Source organism: Adiantum capillus-veneris, chromosome 11 (genome assembly GCF_014529385.1).
Source record: "Adiantum capillus-veneris isolate H3 chromosome 11, ASM1452938v2, whole genome shotgun sequence".
Classification (NCBI taxonomy): domain Eukaryota; kingdom Viridiplantae; phylum Streptophyta; class Polypodiopsida; order Polypodiales; family Pteridaceae; genus Adiantum; species Adiantum capillus-veneris.
This window is the reverse complement of record NC_140941.1, coordinates 159,389,652-159,408,490: the sequence shown is the minus strand read 5'-3', so window position 1 is coordinate 159,408,490 and position 18,839 is coordinate 159,389,652. Positions and strand designations below refer to the sequence as shown.

Below are 18,839 nucleotides of genomic sequence, written 5' to 3'. Positions count from 1 at the left end.
TCCACTGACCCATACATATCCGAATCCTATGCATCTCCTCTTTCAGTGCCTGAATATCATTGAGTTTGAGAGCATCATTGAACAGTGTTTGCCAAGTCTTCCATTCCACAATCGATCGCTAATACCAATCCTGGAGCTCATCAATAATCTTGAAGTATGTAAGGCGATCAACTGGTTCTGGATGTTGAGGATAAAGTGCTGGAAAGAATCTTGGCAGCTCCGTCTCTCTTGCTGGAAAGGCATACAAGAGAACTGGAGAATCAGGCACAAATTCTAAAAATTTGAGAACAGACTGGTTCTCTTGCTGCATCATCTTTCTGGTGACTCTCACTAGCTGGAAAAATTTGCGGAGAGCAGTTGCCTGTGCTCCGACTGACATTCTAGTCTGAGGTCCTTTACTAGTGGCTGTCTGATCCTCAAGAATGGCCCTTACTCTCTGATCCAAAACTCCTCTGACAGTTTGCATCTGCACCAAAACCTCCTTTAACTGTTCCCTAACATCCTTCATACATTTGTAAGTTGGTTTGTTTCCTAGCAGAAGTTATAATTCAAGGGCAAGAGAGCGACAATCTGCAGTAGACTGTCTTTGCAAGTGTGGGTTGGTCACTCTCTCTTCAGCAGGGATTATCCATTCAGGAACCGTTTCCATCAGCTGGACTGTGTCGGGATGCGCAGGTAAACGACAAGTTTCTTGATCATGAAAAGCTGCTGATTTCCAATGCTCCACCATTTCCCTGGCCCCAACATACAGTCTTTGAAAATGTTCCAGATCAGACAAGAGATCATCATCCTCTAGATATTGTCTGGTTATGGAAGCCTCTGATGTCTCAGTTTCCTATTCAGGGTAATAAGCTCTAAAGAATGCTGATGAGGTGATCCCTCATCCTTCACTTTGCTTTTCCCTTTAGCCTCCCTACTGAGCTCGGACTGATTAGCTGGCTAATTCCCAGTGTGACTAGGCTGTTGTTCTTCAGACTGCTGATTACCCGACTGGTGCCCTTCATTCTGGCCTTCCTGCTGGGCCTCATTTTGGTATGGCTGGTCTGGAGGTGGAGATGGCGGTGGGGCATCATCATCATCATTTGTATGCCCTTCTTCTTGGTCATCCTCCTCCTTATCAGCTCCGTCATCCTTATCTTCTTCTTCCTTGTCTTCTTCTGCTTCATCCAAGGGATTCTGTTGCTCAATATAATCCAGTATTGCTTGATTCATCAGAGCATTATTATACTCAGACACTTTGTCCTGCAAATCACTCTGCATACTTTCCATCAAAGACTTCAAATTTTCTAAATCAAAGACAGCATTGCCTGCTGGATTTAAAATTTCAGTCAGGCTGTTATAAATGTACTTGTCAGTGAGGAAAGCCTTCAGAGCTGTATGGCGAATAAACAAGGAGTTGAATTCAACTCTCTTCATTTTCAGCATTGTTTCAGCCCGTTCTGCAGCTCTCAGTGCTTCATTCCTTTGATTCTTGATGATCATTATCTCAGATTCCGCCTTAGCTAGCTTCTTGTTTAATAGCTCAATAACCCTCTCTGAATGAGCTTCAAGTACCCTATGTTGCATATTCTGCTCATCTCGTGCTACCTTGCGCTTCTGAATCTGGGTTTTAGCTTCCTTCAAATCAGCTTTAGCCTTTTTCAATTCATCTTCTGACCCCGCAGCATCCATCATTTGTCCCATACATTTGACAATAGTATTCCAAGAAGACTAGATGAGGACTGAACATCCGTCCTTTACTGTAGCTGGGTCAAAATCCGTAGGCTCATATATTGTCACTGGGGCCATATAAGGTAGGGCTGCATAATCAGCTTGATGTAGGAGAAGATGCCCTTTCAGTGGATGGGTCTGCATCTGCTGCAACCTGTCCTTCTTTACTAGGTGCAAAGTTTGTTCATTATTTGGAATAGAGACACCACCTGGTAAAGTTGAAGAAGCTGGACCCTTGCCTTTGTCCACCTGGCCTTGGCCTTTATCCACTTGGCCCTTGCCTTTGTCCTCCGTCGACTGCTCTGCTACCTTCTCAGAAGTTGCTGCCTTGGCCTGATCTTTGCCAGAACCAGTAGTGATTGCACTATTTCCTACTGACTGGTTAAGCACAGTATTCTGAGTAGGTTGCTTCTCAATTTGGCTCACTATAGCTTTTTCAGTATTCACAATCTTGACCTGGCTCTCTATCTGCCTCAGAATTGCTCTTCGTCAGTGTAGTCTTCGGCTTCTTTGAACTGCCAGCATGTTCTTCAGTGGCTTTCCTTTTCAGATCTGTTGAAGTGGTCTGACTGTCCGTTGCTTCGTCTTCTGAGGACAGATCAATGTTCTTGGTCTCTGAAACCGGCTTCTCACTCCAAGCCTTTTTTACCTGCTCATCAGCATCTGCAGCAGTGGCCCAATACAAAAATTTCCAAACATACCAAGCTTTAAAAACATTCTGGGATTTTAACTTGGCAGTTTGCTAGAGCACATTGTGTGACAGGATTTGACAAAGGTTAATAGAAACCTTTGGATCCAATGTCTTGGCCAACAGCATAGCAAAGAGTTTCTCACATACATACGTTGGATTATTTTTAAGGCTTACTGCTTCAGCCACAAACCTGTAAGCAGTAGAAGCTTCCAATCCTGCTACTGGAATACCCTGACCACTGGCCTTGCGCTTACGCTTAGCTTCTTCATCCTCTTTCAGGACTATACTTATCTGTTGTGGGGTTGCCACAAATGGTTTGCGCTCATTGGGCATGTAGAATGCAAAAGCTATGGCCTCTGGTGTAACCGACACCTTTTTACCATTCACCATGGCACTGCCATCTTCAACGTCGAAAGAATTAAGAACCTGCTTTATGATGTATGCGTCAAAAGTAATTCTTGTGGCTTGCAGAACAACTCGGAGATCCCATAGTTGCAGCAAAGCCATTGCTTGGTCGGTGAATAAATAGCGCTGAATCTTACTGTACGGAATGATGGGAAGGCTTGCCTTTGCAGCAGTAACTATGGCTTGGGTTTCCTCAAGAGACTCTTGCATCTTGTTTGAGCATTTCCTTCTACCCATACACTGTGAAGACGATGAAACAGGCGAAGGAGAAGAAGACTTACTTGATGCGTCAAAGCCGTACCCTGGTGTCGCTGGCAAAGCTAGTCGACAATCGACTGTGTCTTCAGAAGATGAGGTATGCCGCTGTAGCGAAGAAACCTCAGAGCTTGGCGATGGCGGCCATAAAAGCTCCACCACTCGCCGCTCCTAGACTTGTGTGCGTCGCTGCTGTCGTGGCATACATGCATTGGACAAGACTGCTACCCATCCTTGAAATGATTACTACTAGCGTGCCATTTGACCATTGGGCGCTTAAAAATTGAAAAGTGTGTTCCCACTAATACTGGACCGGTTTCCAATCTGGTTTGATCATACTCGTACTGATTCTAAGATCAGTCTGGTCTGGTTCTACTGGTACTGATTCTGAAATTGGAACTGGTTGCACATGAAAAAGCCCAAAAATATCCGATTCTGGTATCTCTTGATCTGCAGTTCCCAATTCCCTAGTACCTTGTTCTTGCCTAGTCTCCCTAGCTTCTGAATAGTAAAGCTTGATCTTTGCACCATTATATACTCCTGGCAACAATAATCTAGATAAATCTTTCAGTCTTACTGTACCATTGGAGAAGACCCAGTCTACCTCAAATGGTCCTTCCCAGGCAATCTTCACGTTTGGCTTCTTCGGACCCAGTCTAGAATGATATAGAAGCACCAAATCTCCTTTCTGAAATTCTCAAACCTTAATTCGGCGATCATGCCAGTGCTTCCTTCATTGTTGAACAATTTCCTGTTCCAGCATAGCCCGTTGCCTGAGTTCATCTAACTGCATCAGTTCATCTAGGCGCTTTTTTAGATTGTGGTTGAAGTCTAAGCCATATTTCACAGCCATTCTCAGACTTGGGATAACAAACTCCATAGGAACCACAGCTTCAGTACCATAGACCATTATGAATGGTGTCATCCCAGTAGTGACCTTATAAGTTGTCCTATACGCCCATAGAGCAGTCTAGAGTTTCAAATCCCACTAGTCTGGTTTCTTTTGCACCACCTTAGTGAGAATAGTCTTGATTGTCTTGTTGCTACTTTCAGCCTGTCCATTGCATATGGGATAGTAAGGAGTAGATTTCCGATGCTTGACTGAAAGCATATCCAATAGAATTTCCATGGTGTCATTGATAAAATGTGTTCCTTGATCTGACACAATTTCTACTGGACATCCATATCAGCAGACAATATTCTCAAATAGAAACCTTGCAGTTGACTTGACTGTGTTGTCAGGAAGAGCTTTAGCTTCAACCCACTTAGTTACATAACAAGTAGCCATTACTATGTACTTGTTCTTCCTGGGGGTAACCTTCTTAAAAGGTCCCATAAAATCTAATCCCCATTTCATGAACACGCCCAGTGGTTGTACTTGCGTCAAAGGAGTCATATCTGCAGCTGTTGGTCGACCCATTCTTTGGTATATGTCACAAGTTTTAGAAAAACTTATAACATCAGCAATCAGTGTTTGCCACCATAGACCAGCTTGTAGAATCTTCTTGTAGGTTACTTCATTGGAAAAATGTCCACCGGATTCACCATTATGTGCTTTTGAAATCACTTGCATTCTTCCTTCCATAGGCACACAACGCCGAAGTATACCATCAACACCCAGTCGATAGAGTGATCCTCCGATGATAGTAGACTTCAAGCTTTTTATGACCAGAGCTTTCTTCTGGTTCTGCTTCCAGTCTTCTAGAAAAGCACCTTGAGCAAGAAACTGATAAACATCATACCATTCAGGATCAATTGATTCTCCTCCCTCTAGCTGAAATAAGTCAGTGTCCACTGGTTCATCCCTCAAGGGTGATTCTGAATAACCTTCCAAACTCCATTAGGAACATCATCCATCTTATCAGCCTGCCTTGAATAATGACTTTATTAATCAAAAACAGAAGAGCCTGATGGTCCACATAAAAATGGAACAACTTCCCCAACAGGTAATGCCTGAATTTTGTAGCGTTGAAAACCATTCCAAGGGCTTCTCGCTCACTAGTTGTATAGCCTTGTTCAGCCTGACTGAATCTGCAACTGGCAAAATAAACCGGATAATCAGTCCTTCCATCTGGCTGAGCCAATATCGCCCCCATTGCCAATCCCGAAGCATCTACATGTACATGGAAAATAACATCCTAGTTCAGTTGCCTAAGGACTGGTTTACTGATAATGGCTTTTTTCAGATTTTGAAAGCTCTCCTCACATTCGGCAGTCCAATTGAACTTACTGGTCTTCTTTGTAAGCTCATATAATGGTCCTGCTTGAGAAGAAAACTTATGTACAAACCTTCTATAGAAGTTAACATAACCCAGGAAAGAGCTCAACTCTGAAGCATTTCTGGGTGCTTTAGCTTTCTGAACACACTGAATTTTGTCATTGGCCATCTCTATTCCATTTTGGGAAACCACATGTCCTAGTAGCTGTCCCTTCCAGACTAGGAAAACTGACTTGAATGGTTTCAAACAAATATGTTTCTCCTGACAACGTTTGAAAACAATATCTAGGAATAGTAGGTGTTGTTCCTCATCTGAATATACAGTAAAGTCATCCATAAAAATGGCGAGGAAACGATGAAGGAATTCATTAAACATCTCCATCATACACCGCTGAAAGGTAGCTAGTGCATTGCACAGGCCGAAAGGCATCACCAGATACATGAAAGCTCCCCACTCGGTGATGAAAGTGGTCTTCGCTCTCGGGGGGTGTACTATGTAATCATGTTAATGTACCACGTGAGTTCAGCGGGAGGGATTTTTTAATGGAATTTTTAAAGGTAAATTAACAGAGATACATTAAAATAGGGGTTTTTAGATTCAATTTTAGAAAAATTTCCTAAAATAAGGGGTCATTTTATTCATTTAGACATGTTAAAAGAGGGATTTTTTAAATACCCCGCGAACGCACGTTATACAGGGGGGTACTAAACGGTGAACCCCCCCCAGTCTTCGCTCTATATTCAGGCGCGATCTGTAACTAGTTATAGCCACTGTAACCATCCATAAAGCTATACATTTCATATCCTGCAATCTCATCAAGCAACATGTCAGTAAAAGGCAATGGAAATGGATCTTTGATAGTTTGGGCGTTGAGTTTCCTATAGTCAACACAGACTCTCAATTTCCCGTTCTTCTTAGGAACTACAACTATGGGAAATAGCCAACCGCTACTAGCCACCTCTGTGATGAACCCAGCCTTGAGAAGATTCAATCTTCTCTTTGACCTTTTTAGCATAGTTGGGGTTCATTCAGTATCTTTGCAGTCGTACTGGCCTAGCATTTGGCTTCAACGGTATTCGGTGCTGACATACTTCAAGATCCACTCCCTTCAGGTCTGTGTGTTCCCAGGAAAACACGTCTTTGTAGTTTCGGAACATCCTGCATGCCTTTTCCTTCATTGCCGGGTTGCGATGCTTGTTGACCTTGATCATCCTAGGACTATCCTCTGATCCTAGGTTCCATTCTTCCACTTCTTGGTCGTCTGGAAGCAACCAATTAGGCCCGCCTCCTTTTCGTTTGGTCGACTCTTCAGCATAATCCCAGGATGGCCCATTCCGTTCTGAATCAGCATTCTGATCCACTGTGTGTTCTTTAGAACGTACTGGCTCCTCTACCATACCAGTATCAGCTGATTCCACCAACCTCCCAATTAATTGAACTGTTCTTTCCCCTGTGTTGATTTCAGTAAATTGATCGGGGAATTGCTTTTTCTGCTTATTGGCCTGCTCTTTATTCAGTAAGACTGCATTCAAGTCAATCTCTGCTAAAGGGAATATGTTCATGGCCGCCAACATTCGTTCGATCTTCTTGGCCCTGTACTTCTGGCAAAACTCCTTAGGTCTCAATTCTTTTCTCCAGCTCCTAGTATTGTTTGTCTGGATTTGAATTCTATTGCTGGCCCCTTCTATGGTTAAGGTTTGATTTGCATAGTCATGAACTGCATGTGCTGTTCTCAACCATGAGCGTCCTAGCAGCATCCCATATGCCCCTTGCACATCCAGAACTACGAAACTGGTTTTAAATTTTTCCCTGCCCACTTTTATCTACATATTTTCAATCATACCCGTTGCTTGTACCACTCTGTGATCTGCCATTCGCACTTTAAATGGTGCTGGCTTGAGATTCGTGATACCCATTCTCTGCTGGAGATGAACTCCCATTATGTTGACTCCTGCTCCTCCATCCAAGATAACACTTGAGAGAGGTTCCCATTGCTTCCTAACCTTGTAGTCCACTTGAATGAGCGGAACTTCATCATCTCGGACGGCCGTCAGGTCCACTGTTCTGGCCTCCGCCTCAGCTTTCCTGTGCTGTTCGATGAAGTTTGCCACTTCAGGCAAGGTTTTTCTGATATCCTCTAGCTCTACAATCCACTTCTGAATTCTATCACAAATTTTCACATGAATTTCTTCTCTCTTGGTCAAACTGATTGTCAGAGCTCGAAGAACTGGTATCTTCACACTGCCATTCCTCTTTTGCAATGCTTCCAATCCTTCCATCAACTCTCAGTTCATCAGCCATTCCTTGTACCGCAGCCAACATGGTCTCAGGTATGGCTGGTATTGACTGATCTTTATCAGTTGATTGGGCTGGTATCCTCTGGATGACTCGAGCTTTAGAACTTTTTGGCTGCTTCTTGGCCAAATCCTCCGTGATTTTAGCCGCTAGTTCCCTCTGCTCTTGCCATTCATCTACCACCTTCTCTTTACCTTTGGCCTTCCAAATTTCTCTTTGTTGAGCCCACTTGCTGCTGGTAGTATTGACTGGTGTTTCTGAAGTATCTAGAATTTCTTCAATCACTACACCCTTGCTTCTTGTGACTACCCGTATTGGGACTGGCTCTGGTGCCTTAGCCCCAGAAGTAGTAGTTGCAGGTGTGTCTGGGCATTGGCCTGCAAAATGGCCATACTTCCCACAAGTGTAGCAATTCATACTCCTATTCTGGAAGTTGCCACGTCCTCTGCCTCGGCCCAAACTCGTTTGGAATCGGCCACGTCCCTGACCAGTACCACTGGTACCTGGTCTCTCCTCCTGAGCTACTTTGGCGGGTTCTACCTTCACTGGTTCAGTGTAGGCGACCACTGACAGATCTCTGCCCTTCTTAAAGTGATGAATCCTGATGCCACAATTGTTCCATAGATGACCAAAAGCCTTACAGTAGGTACATTGTGGACATTCGTTGGAGATATGGTCCTTGGATTTTCATTTCGAGCACCAAGTCTCCATCTTCCGAACTGGCTCTCTTGTGTGGCTAATTTCGGCAATCTGTCTAGCCATTTCTTCAATTTTCTTGGTCCAAGATCCCTTCTTTAACTTCTCCTTGGATCATTCATTAGAGCTACTTTCAAAGCTGTTGGACACCTCACTGGAATCAAAACTTTCAGTAAGCAGAACTACTGCTACTGGACCTTCGCATTTTGTGGCTCTTTTCCTTCCTGGCCTGTTGTTCCAGCTTCAGTGCCCGTTGGGCCAGATCATTAAATTTATTGGTAGGATCTAGTACCTCCTGCTCCGTAAGCTTTTTGCTTCTACAACCATTCAGAAACCATGCCCTCAACCTCTTCTCAGATGGCGGTTCCTGTAACTGCCTGGTTAGCTCCTTGATCTTTTCCACATAACTTCGGACTGATAGATTTCGCTGCTTGATTTTGTCCAGTTCACAGAGAATATCTTCATCCCCTCTGTTGTCGGAATATTCCAGTCTAAAGGCTTTAAGCAATTTGTTGTATGATCTTAGCTGACAGGCGGGGTAATGATAATACCATTTCCTCGTTGCCTCCTTCAAGGTTTGCGAGAAGTATTCCCCCCAATCATCTTCATCAATATTTTTCAGTTCCACATACTGCTCAAAAGCCTGTATGTGAACGTCTGGATTATCCTTCTTACCTCCCTTGAATATTGGAAAAGAAATTTTCAGGGAAGCTGTGTAATCATTCCGATTACCACTGATCCTTTCGCTTCTCTTCTTGGATTCAGAACGGCTCTTGGAAGCCTTCTTGCAATTGTCAGTGTCAGCATCCCAATCAATTTCTATCTCTGTCTCGGTGTCAGTGTCCTCTTTAGCGTGTCTACTAGAAGTGTGGTGGCTGCCTTTACTTCCCTTGGTACCCTCATCCCCCTGTCGGGACCGAGAACTCTTGGCTTTCCGTGCTTCCCTTTCTGCACGTCGACGTCCAGATTGACTGGACTGCTGTGAGTCTTGCGCCTCATCAACCTGACTATGCTCCTCCTGAGCCTCAGTGTCAGTCATCTTCTCTTGCTTAGGGTCAGACTCTCTTCCTGACTCCTCAGAAATAGGATCAACACGAATGGTGGATTTCCGGCCGCGACTGGATTTGGGTGCCATTGCTGAAAACTTCCAACTGGGAGAAGATTCTTTCAGTCAACGAGCTTCAGCTCGAGCCACCGTGATCGCCAAAATGGAATTGGAGCTGATCTCTTGAGACAGCTAATTCCAGTGTTAAAAGATTTTAGCTACTAGTGTTAGAAGATTTCAGACAGTAGACTGGACAGGAATCAGAAACTGGACTGGAATTTGGATACTGAAATAAGAATCAAACTATGTACTGAGAATAATATTCAGATTCAGAGTACTGGACACAAAGTAAGTGTGACTGGAATATCTGCCATGATTGGAATTACAGATAAGAGATTACAGTGAGTATGATATGATTTACAGAGAGAGTACAGCCGACAACAACTGCCAGTGATTGAAAACTCAAGTACAAATGTAGCCAAAATGCTAACCCCAATGCCAACAATTGCCAACCCGATTACAATGTAATGGGCCCTATTTATACACCTTACGTTTACCATAGTAATTACTAACTAATTCGATGTCCGTCTCATAAGAGAACGTTCCCACTTAGTGAAACTATCCAGCCGTCTACACCTTTACACGGTCTTCAAGTAGCCTGCTAAAAATAGTCGATTACCACATGTAACCACAATCTACGTACATACACCTGATTCACTATACTAAATAGTATATGTGCACAGTGCAGCCAAACCAAATGTTATTGCACCATGTATATGCAGATCTGCACAATTCCGAACCTTAGCGTTCTTGCATGCGAACGCACTCTAACTCCAACACTTGCGTCAAAACGCACCCGGAATGGAAATTTGGCTACACAATGTTAGTCCAAAGGGTCCAAAGGACTAAATGGAACCATGAGAGCACGCTCTCCAAAAGAAATCACCTCAATCGGAGATCGTTAACGATGGCTCCCGGGAATACCGAAGCCGCTTCCTAAACTGCTCCTACTTGCTGCTCCAAGCTCCTCAGACACAACCAAGCTTTGATACCATGTTAAGAGATAGAGAAGAAGAGAACTTGAGCTCTTGCAAGCACACACACACACACACACACACACACAAAGATCGAGGCAAAAGACTGTACTTCTTCTTCTTCACAAACTCAACATAAGAGGTCTACAAAACATAAGGAAAAATACAAAATAAAAGGGAAACTAGTACAACGGTCTAGTATGAACCGCTAGTGAGTGAGGTGAGTATATAAGTGTGCCATCACTCCGAAAGGTAGACTAGCTCAGTGTAGTCTAGCTGTAGTATCACTGGCGAAGAACGATCTCTTCCTAGGATGGAAGCTGTTCAAGAGCCAAGCACTACTTATCGTAACACAAATTGTTAGATTATATTACCACAAACACATTAGGAAGACTAGGAACTGTCAGGTCTTCGAGAACGCAATGGAAACAACTAGGTTCATGTAGATAATACAAGAAAGTAGTGGAGCGATTATCGCTATTGGGAAACGGATGAAATCTGATGAGTGGAACATGGCAATTGGTGCCGCAATGACTAACTTGCGTGGTTAAGGGTGTGGGTCCTTGCTAAGGTCGAGGGTTGGTCTTGGGTCCTCCACTTGTTGCTTTGAAGTCCATTTCATTGTCGTGGGATGGCTCCCCTATCAGCCGATGTATCTATGGTCTCCAAGATGCCATGGCTCGACACGAGAATGGCTAGAATTTGTAAATTTTTGGTTATGCTAATTTAATATACTCACCATTGTGAGTTTTGCAAAAGAGAAAAAGTGCTAGGTCAAAGCTTAGTCTTCAAACTTATAACAATCAAATAAGAGTGCAACGACATAGCCCCGATAAACTAGAGAGAGACTAAAAGTGGGCCAAATATATTTTGGTCGTGGGCACATAGACCTAACGCAGTCAGTTTTCTGCTTGCAGGGACCATCCTTGTGAGCTCACTATCCCATCCATTGTGTGCTACAACAATGCACCGCCAACCAAAAAATTATCAAGAACTTTTAGCTTTGGACGGTGACTCATAACCACCCCCTAAACAAGAGGCATTGCGACGCTACGCTTAGATGCGAGCTTCACATTCTCTACTCTATGAAAATGACTTATAGGGGCACTTTTACCCAGTGTATGTGAAGGGCGTCTAATAAATAAGGCTAGGTTCAGATGTTGCGACGACAATGTTGTGCACAGGGGCGTCAAAACGCTATGGCTAGACCTGCTTGGCTGCACGCAACATTTCTCTTCCTCTGGGCCTGCCATAGCTCTTCCGACCTCCCCAAGGAAGACTGCAGCCCTCTCTCAACCTATGCCTCTTTTTTGCTTTGCTTCCTCCAAGGTCGTTCAGACGAGGCGACGATAAGTTTGCCCCATCCCACTAGAATCCCTCCATTTGTCAATATCAAGCGCTTCTAGGCATTAGCAATGTTCACCAGAAAAGGAACACTCTTACGATTTTCTCAATAAATGTAACAAAATTTGAAGGACTTTACTACATTTACGCTAACTGGGTATTAGCGATTTGAGATGAGCTTGAAATCTAGTGAGAGGAGTTTGGAATCTATCTTTTCACCCACTTATTTATTGTGGGTTTTGGAAAAAAAAAGGATTTTGGAATATAACCTGGTGAAAATACTACAAAGGGTTGAGGTCTTTTGAATGGTTCCTAATCAGTGCTGGAAATTGCAACCCTTCCCACCCTTCCTTAGGGGTCTAGCCCTGCACATGCATGGCACTTTTGTGATAGGCCTTCCTGGTGAAGAGCATGCCGTTCAGAGGCCCCTTCCCAATAGACGGGTCCTTTGAAAATAACCCTTCACTAGGAAGGGCAACTTTTGAAAATGCCCTTCAAAGATAAATTCTATAAAATAGCCCAAAAAAAATCAAAGTAGAAGGTTTCCTAGTTAAAACATGAGCCTAAGTTCTAAGGTGTAACTCTGATGTGCTGCATTCATGATCGACTCGTTTTAGTTTGAGCTTTGTGGTGGTAGGAAGTTTCTCCAATAGATTATAATTTGCTACCGTGTGTTGTTTTGTCTTCCTATCCATTGGACATGTTGGGGTGGGGTGGCAAGGACCTCGATGTGGTGGCATCCGCTGCTCAAGATCTGTGTCCAAATATATTGTTTGTAAGATCCTAGTCTTTATGGTGTTTATGCTCCTTGTGGCATGTGATGCACATGGGGTTTTCATGGTCTATAATGGTGGGCTACAGGTCCATATAAAAGCCAAGACACTTGTAGTGTTTTTCTTCTTTAATATAAATAGCTCCTATTGAGCATTGCTTATATATTAGAAAAAAAAACAAAGCCTAAGCTCTAAGGTGGTAAAATATAAGTTTAAATTTATTAAAATTTGAATCCCACCACCTAAATCAAAGAAGAGATACACTTTTTATATGTTATTTTTAATTAAGACCTTCAAAAAATCAAAATGCGACAAGATTTCAGAGTGGCAGCTCACTAGTTATGCTTTTTATACGGATGTAGATGCTTTGCAATGCAAAGTCTGATGCAACTAGACTTGTGATGTGTGCAACGTGCATGATGATTCTAGAATCTAGCGACCTCTAAGCTCCTCCCCTAATGTCCTAGCCTCTAGCGTATGTGTGACTACAATTGAGTTTGGGCATGAATCTTTTAAAGGAAATGAGGAGATAGCATTGAGGCTCAAGGAAACAAGTCTCTCTCTCTCTCTCTCTCTCTCTCTCTCTCTCTCTCTCTCTCTCTCTCGTGCGTGCGCGCGATGATTTTTCCCGAACACTGGTTGGACCTAAGGTCTCTCTCTCTCTCTCTCTCTCTCTCTCTCTCTCTCTCTCTCTCTCTCTCTCTCTCTCTCTCTCTGCGCATTTCTGGCCTCTACATGGCTTCACATGAGAGATGAACACTTTCTATGTACACTTCTTTCTCTCTTTGCGCCACCCACTGCCCTCTCTCCTACTTGCAGCTGTAGCATGCAAGCAGGAGCATGCCCGTTGAAGGGCCACTATATGCCAAGAGAATCTCGAACCACATCTTGGCCCCTAGCCTCTACCCTTGCACAAACTCCTTGATCATGTCATCCATGCCTTTGTTGCAATAGGCATTGACCAAGACACCTTCCTCTTTCTTCCTCTTAGAGGGCCTTACCTCGTTGAATTGCCTCCCTCCTCTTCCTTTTGTCAGAGGGCCTCACCTCACAAATGTCCCTCAAACTTGCACACTCTTGCACTCTTGCATACTCTTCTTGTGGCACATGTTGGCTAAAGTGTGTGCTCTCAAGATGTGTGTGTGTGTGTGTGTGTGTGTGAGAGAGAGAGAGAGAGAGAGAGAGAGACATGAATACTAATGGTGATGCTTTTGGAGGGAAGAGGAGCAAACAGAGCTAAAGTATAATATACCAATATTCTAGAAATTTACTAACCACCTAATGCTAGCTCCTCTTAAGTATGGAACAACAAAAGATACACCAAAACCAAGTGAATATTTCATAGGAGCAAAAAAATTAAGGGGTAGAGTGACGGGTTGGTGCATTTTTGCCTTGCATGATGACGGGAAAAGTGTATGATGGCCCTTCCTCTCCGAAGGCCAACTAAGGGAATTCCCCTTCCCTAGGAAGGACAAGGGCACCCTTCAATTTCCAGGCCTGTTCCTAATCCATTGAAACTTTTGTGCTTCTTCTTCTTCTTCTTTCTCTTCTCTCTCTCTCTCTCTCTCTCTCTCTCTCTCTCTCAAACTCACTCGTATATGTTCGATGTTGTTCATGACATGAGGAGACTCTCAATGCTCATAAGAAAACCTAGATTTAGTGTAACCCCACCTACAAAATTTAATACTTACTTTTAAAATTTACATTTAAAGGTGAAAACGCCAACACTTTTTGGTCTAGAACGATTGAACTATTTCAAACACTCCCCAAAAGTCATGATGAACATCGTAGCCAATCAATCAAATAGTGCTTAACCGACGGAAGGATAATTAAAGTCCTCAAAAGAATGCTCTTTTGTTGAAAAGTCCCAACACTCTTTGGTCTATAGCAATTGAACTGCTTCTCAAACTCCCCCAACCCCCCTCCCCCACCCCAAGAAAAAGAGTTTATTTCAAGCGCTAATCATAGACATAAGAAGTTTTAGAAGTTTTCTCAACATGAGAAAACGACGCATCAATCTTTTTGCCCTGCAAAAAAAGGTTTTTTCGACTTTCATGTGAAAAAAAGAGATGCTTACGAATATTCTCGCTTGAGCCGTCGTTGCTCAAAGTGATAAAAGTGATTTTTCATGCTTCAAAGAGATAATAATTTTCATTATTGCCTCTTTTCGATACAAAATATTTATCACCTCTCTTTTTTTTTAAGTACAGAATATTTTCCCCCTCCCGTTAGTTCTCTCAACATGAGAAAACTACACGTCAATCTTTTTGCCCTGCAAAATAAGGTTTTTCCGACTTTCATGTGGGAAAAAAGAGATGCTTAAGACTTGAGCCGTCGTTGCTCAAAGTGATAAAAGTGATTTTTCATGCTTCAAAGAGATGATAATTTCCACTATTGTCTCTCTCATATACAAAATATTTATCACCTCTCATTTTTTAAGTAGAGGATATTTTCCCAGGTGTGAAAATAGCCCTTTTTCTCATGTTCAGAAAACTTCTAAAACTTGCTGTGAGCTAGTCTAGAGACTCTCAATGTTCTAGAAAAGTGTGCCCTCAGCTTAGCCCCAACTGAACTCTTGGTGTATACGGCTAACGAGTGGTCAGGTTTGCTTACTGTTTGCAAGTCCTTGAAGGCTTGACGATTACTCTGCAAAATTTCCTATTCTAAAAGGAATTCGTATGTTTGTGAAATTGATTTTACATTGGATCGACAAAGTAGACACCAAAAAGTGAAACAGAGAAACGAGGTTTTTTACATTTCGTAGTTGCAGCCACTTCCGTAGACAAGTCACGGCCATTGATTGTGGATGATCAAGGCAACCTGGACAGGCAGAGATGAGAATGAGATGCGTACCTACCTATTGACTTCAAGCTAATTGACTGTGTGGGCCGTGGCTCACACGACAAGGATGTCATGTGCAGCCCCTTGTTGTACATCTCGATGGTGACTGGCCGGCGATGGTGTGTGTGTCTCCCCTTGCTTTGATGAGTCCACCACAGTGATCATATTCAGCATCTCCGCGGCCCTCTCCGATGCGCTATGCAGCGTCTTGCGCCGTGCCGCCTGCACGCTGATGCTTTCCATGCCTTGCCTTATCCAATCCCACACATGCAAGATGACATACACCCCCAATCCTGCCAGTAAGCCATAGGCTATGGAGTAGGTGAGCGGCATGAGTATGATAGTGAGAAAAGCTGGTATGGCATCCCCCATATCATCCCAGTTAATCTCCATCACCGGCCTCATTAGCAGCACTCCCACTACCACCAGCGGCGGCCCGATCGCCCACGGGGGTATGGATGCCAGCAGCGGCGTAAAGAAGAGTGCCAGAAAGAAGTAGACCGACACGGTGAGTGCGGTTATCCCCGTGCGCCCGCCTTCCCTTATCCCGGTCGATGATTCCCCATACACCGTCACTGGCGAGCTTCCCAGCGTTGCACCCACCATTATGCTCGCCGCATCGCTCATGAACGCAAAGTATTGACCCTCGAAATCGCCGTTCTCGTCGACGCTTCCTGCAAGCTTTGCCAGTGCATACAGCCCCCCTGTTGTATCAAGCAGATCAATGTACAGAAAAGTCACCAGCGCGCTCCAAAACTGGCTTGTTGCCGCATAGCTGAAGCGAAGTGCGCCCGCAGTATTGTGTATAGGATGGAATTCCACTATTTTGGACATGTAGTTGAAGGAGGCAGTGCCTTCAGGGGTGTGGGGGAAATAGGTGAAAGGTGTGCTTCTTATCCACGACAAAATTGTCACGGCGAGAATGCCATAGATGATGCCGCCACTTATCTTCTTCTTCAGAGAACATGCAATGATGAGGAAGCCAAGAGCGCCGAGCCAAAATGTTGGGCTCTGCATGCGACTGTTCAAGCATACAGTCACAGATGAGGCGGTGGCGCCTGGTAGAATTGTGAGTGTGCCATTTGGGTGAACAGAGACTGGAGCTAATTGTGCCCTTGATGACTCGGGGCAACCAGCAAGAGAGATCAGTGTGGAGGCGTTAAAGCCTATGAGACCTAACCCTTCATCAGATTGCAACCCTATGAAGGCAAGGAAGAGGCCGATTCCAGCGGTTGTGGCCAAGCGCAGAGGCGCCGGGATGAGCTTGGCCAGGCGAGCACGAAGACCAACAGCGGCAATGATGAAGAAAAGTGCGCCTTCCATGAAGACCGCAGCGAGTGCGGCTCGGTAGGGGAGCGAGCCAGACCCATGATAGCCAACAAGGGTGTAAGCAAAGTATGCATTCATGCCCATGCCAGGAGCTAAAGCAAGAGGAAGGTTAGCCCAGAGGCCCATGATGGCTGAGCCGATAAGGGATGCTGCAGCAGTCGCAACTACCAGGTCCTGCCTTGTTTGCTGTAAGCAAGCTTCATAGCCAGGGTTGACAGGAAAGAATTTGCACTCAGGACCAGGCGGCACCAATCGCAGAGCATTCCCTGCTTCGCTCACGCCTCTGCATTTCTCTGGGGGGATGCTTGCACCAGCAATATTGCATACAGGTGTGCAATCAGAAACCGAGCATGTCCCACCGGAGTCCGCCAAGATGCTGGCGTTTGCGGCCAAGATATAGGCCATGGTGAGGAAGGTGGCGGTCCCTGCACGCAGCTCTTGCGTGAAAGTGGTGCCTCTCTTTGCCATCTTGAAGCGACGGCCCACGGCGCTGTTCTCCATCTTCTGGTTGATGCCATCCAGGAGAGCTGCCCATCTCTTTCTGGACACCATTAGCTCTAATGTGAATTTGCACAAAAAGGCTAACAGACAGGGCAGTGAACTAGGTTGGTGTGTGAATAGTGTGAGTATGTATGCACAAAGAGTGGGAAAAGGCAGTAGAAAGGCAAGGGGAAATGGATCAAGTTCTTCTGCTGTTCAATTGTCGCCTGTAGGTGGGTCAAATGATATTGTGATGGGGATCAAAAACTAGCAAAGGTAACTAACTCTAGCTAGAGTGGGCTAATGGCGCTGTGGCTAAATTGGGAAATGATGGGTATATATAGGGTAAGCTGGCTTGTTAACTAACTGCAACGGGCCTCGACCATGCTTGTTCTGCTGCTGGACTAGCCTTACTAATATGGTTCAGCTTCACTCACATCAGGTCACCTCAAGGCTCAAATGTGGGCTCACCTCACGTCATGTATGTCCCTATATCTCTGTGTAAGGCTGGTGCGGACAGAGAGTAGGAATGGTACTGTTGCTCTTGACGAGTAGCTTGTGATTTTGAGCTTGTCTATAGACCCTACTCATTTCCTGCCACCAGTGCTCCTGCCTCCATGGCTCCAATTTGCTAGAAAAGGTGATGTCCCAAATACCAAGGAATTCCTCACTTTGCCACACTCACACGCTTGAGTCCTTCCTTCCCATCATAGCCTACAAGAAGCTCCAATTCTTTCAAATGTAAGCCTTTTCAAATTCACAAGAAGATTTTAAAAATATTCTCATGTAGGAAAACGGAGTCTTTTTCAGTGTTTATCATACGACGCATAACATCATGAGCTTCTGCTCGAGAGGCACCACATACCTAGCTAGGTGCGATTGGGGGCAGCGGACCGCCGGCCCTGGGAAGGGGGGGGGGCGGCTGTCCCCTGCCCCCAATCGCACCTAGCTAGGTATGCTGTGCCTCCCTCAGCAACTCATGATGTTGAGGTAAGTCACAATGTGGGAATTATTGTGAAAATTTGTCTAAAACTTCTTGTGAAAAGAGCCTTTATAATACCATTGAACAATATCAAGGCAAAACCTTGGCACCATTAAAAAATAGCTAGTCAATTTTCAAGTTTAGTAGGACTCCACTTATATAAATATAGTTGCTCTTGAAAGCCTGTCAATTGCTAGTAAGCCTATGTCACGACTCACGGTTTCAGGGTCTCTGCATTTCAATAATGTGGTGATTATTTGTTTAAACTATTGGGAGGCTAAAAGGTACATCCTGGGCATTTGAGAAGATCTTTGTGAAAATGTGAGAGCATGCCCCAATCTTGAAACCACATTTTTATAATGCCCCCCAAAAGTGACATCCCTTCTTCTTTTCTAGGGTTTTGTTGTGGCATATGTGGGGTAGCGAGCGGGTGAGGGATCATGACAAGATCACATGACTTTTTTTTATGTGGAAAATTCCATTTTGGTATGAGCTCTCACGGTTCTTGTATATATCCTATCACCTGGCCGTTGGCAAGGTCGGGTGAAAACCGACCTCATCCCCCCCCCCTCCCCCAAAAAAAAAAAAGAAAACCCCAAACACTCTCTCTCTCTCTCTCTCTATCTACTATTAGGTCTTGAGCTCAAAACTCGACGGGTAGATCTTCTCTCTCTCTTGATACTAGTCCTCTCTCTCTCTCTCTCTCTCTCTCTCTCTCTCTCTCTCTCACACACACACAC

The 18,839-nt window shown here is 44.4% G+C and overlaps 1 pseudogene; it reads right to left on the bottom strand.

The window, feature by feature from the left end:
* Positions 1 to 15,199: 15,199 nt before the first annotated feature.
* Positions 15,200 to 17,898, bottom strand: LOC147448310 (adenine/guanine permease AZG1 pseudogene; annotated as a pseudogene).
* Positions 17,899 to 18,839: the final 941 nt, after the last annotated feature.